The sequence below is a fragment of the Triticum aestivum genome, chromosome 4A (genome assembly GCF_018294505.1).
Source record: "Triticum aestivum cultivar Chinese Spring chromosome 4A, IWGSC CS RefSeq v2.1, whole genome shotgun sequence".
Classification (NCBI taxonomy): domain Eukaryota; kingdom Viridiplantae; phylum Streptophyta; class Magnoliopsida; order Poales; family Poaceae; genus Triticum; species Triticum aestivum.
The window spans coordinates 213,941,027-213,943,733 of NC_057803.1; positions in this window are offsets into that span (position 1 = coordinate 213,941,027).

Here is a 2,707-nt window from a genome sequence, read left to right on the forward strand (position 1 = left end):
CACGAGCCGAGCGAGCTTGATCCGGGCCTGCCTTTGACTCGCCATGAACGAGCTAAGCTCGGCTCGGCTCGGTGGTCGAACGAGCCTGCTTTTGGAGGCTCGGCTCGTCTTGGCTCTGGCTCGGTTCAGACCGAGCGGCTCGTGGGTTCCCTGCTGTAAAAAAAATTGAGCGAAAGTGCCCTGCCATGGCTCCCCCCACACTGCAAAAGTTTCTCAAGCTACCCCAAAATACTATGTGAGTTAATGAATTTGATGTCTAAATTCTTATGGATGGCCCCTTTGATGCTTTACATGTTTCATTGGCCCCCCATTAATAAAATTTCTAGCTCTGCCCCCTCCGACAAGAGAAGTTCTCTTAGACGTTAATAGCAAGAGAGTTAATAGCATGGACATAAACAGGGTCTCCCTGGCGAGGAATTCTGAATCCTCTAATTGCATGGTTTGGAATAAAAATAACTACTCATATGACAAAATATTCTCCGGTTACACAAGGGATATCCCCAATGCAATATTTCGCACTTTAAAACCAAATGGTTGGTGACCAGAAGTAATTAAAGAGGAATTGGAAAAACTCTGCACTTTGGCAATGTCACCTTATTTCTCATTGATGCTCAAATTTAACAGCAATGGTTGATAATAGGTGTCGCTTATCACGATTCATGAACCATGCATATTCTATCAATTACTATTCCTTGTAGGCCAAAGAATGTTTCTTTTGTTTGAATGATTCTGACAAGTTGATGGCTACGAAAAGAATAGAAAACAAAGCCAATATTAATTTTGTAACTGTAGTTTGTAAAATGCTTCAGGGCCTTACCAAACCAAACAAATTATATCGGCGGGTGTGAAGCATCAAGCCTAATTTAGCTTGAGAGATCCACTCTTGTTATCACCCTCTTACAATATACAGTGGACAAGCAGATATGGAGCACTTGAACAACTAAAATACAGGAGATAATAAAAAAAACATGAACAACTAATTGTACATAAACAATTGATTCAGATTAATTAAAATGATTTTCCCATTGCAAATTACTGTTCCTGATAAATGAACAAAGAGATCAATAGCATGAGGGTGGTGATCCTGTGCGAAAAAAGTAAATCCAAACTGGTAATCAGTTTCGGGTATCTCTGCCTGAAAGTGTGTTACGTATTACTTCTAGAATGTTTACCTTCCGATGGTTCTTTCTCAAATCAAGGAACTCATAAATATCAGCATGCCAAGGCTCCAAATATATAGCAAATGCACCTAAAAGATAGAACCATTAAGAATATGTAAATTGGGTCCAACGAACTGATGCTACTTACCTTTTCTCTTTCCTCCACCTTGATCAACACAACATGCAGTATCACTAAAACACGCAGGATGGGGACAATTCCATTAGTTCCTCAAATGTAACTGCCAATAGCTCAAACATTGTGAATTGACACAGATTTGCTCATGGAAGCGCATTCCGAAAGTATCATAAATTCCCTCAATGATATCGTCTTTCATGCAGACAAGAAAGCAGCTGCTTAACTGCATCACAAATAAATAAATAATAGGAATATTAGTACATAGCTTAACCATTAATACTGAATTCAGTTTGTTTTTTAACAATACTGAATTCAGTTATGGTAGAAGGTGCAGTTCTTGAGGTGATGGGAGTGATCCCTATTTTCATATCATCACAATTTGCAAACCCGTAGTGCATCTACAGGCTACAGCCCTCTAGCAGTCCATGCATTCCAGATAAAAGGTTCAGGTAATAGGAAATATCTTCTATATATACCCTTAAGATAAACTACTGTACATGGTTAGAGAACGCTCACATCCCCTTCCCTGCGTCAGATGCCTGTTTAACCACAAAAATACCCTGCTCTTCGAAACACCTTCAGCGCCATTGTGTGTGTACCCATCCTACATCGCGTGTTAGCGCCGAGGTGCACTGTGTCTGCCTAATCAACAGTCCGACACCCCGAAAATCAGATGTCACACCTCCATACAACACCTAGCGGTGGTGCAACAGAAAGGAAGAGAGGTGCGAGCATAACTGTAGGCGAAGTGGACACAGGCTTGGTTACCGGACGGGTGGTCATCGGCGCCGTGAGGAGTCGCGGCCAGGAGGTCATGACGGCGGCACCTAGGGTTCGCCCTATGACCGTGAGATAGGCCGGGGTCGAGGAACTGCGTTGACCCTGCCCATGGACAGGAGCCGTCTGCGGACGCAGGTTCCAGTGTGCCGCCTTCGGCAAACTCAGGCGTCGTGGTGGACACCGCCAGGGTCAACTCCTGGGTGGGGCTCGGCAGTGGTAGGAGAGGTCGGGATTCGGAGGAGGCGCTGCAAGAGAAGGGCCTTCGCTGCTTGGGCCCAGCGTAGAAAACTGCCCAATTAACCACATGGGTCCAAAATAGCTACTCCCGTAGCTTATCTCGCGTGAGATCCGACATGAAGGTCACATGAAGAAATTATGGGGATGGAGATCAAGATAACCCGGAGGGAATAGGGGATCTCTAGGATCTAGGAAAGGGTAGGGGGAAAGGAAGGAAATGCACACCTCCATTTAATTGCAGCTGGTGAGTGGCGCACATCAATCATCATGAATGCTTCCTGAAACTGAAGATTGATTGCCGGATTTATCATCCACCCAACAGTACATCGCCGCTTCGTCTGTAGATGCATCAACTTCGCCTCCCCATCGACCGGTCTGGTCCTCTCCTTGGAGA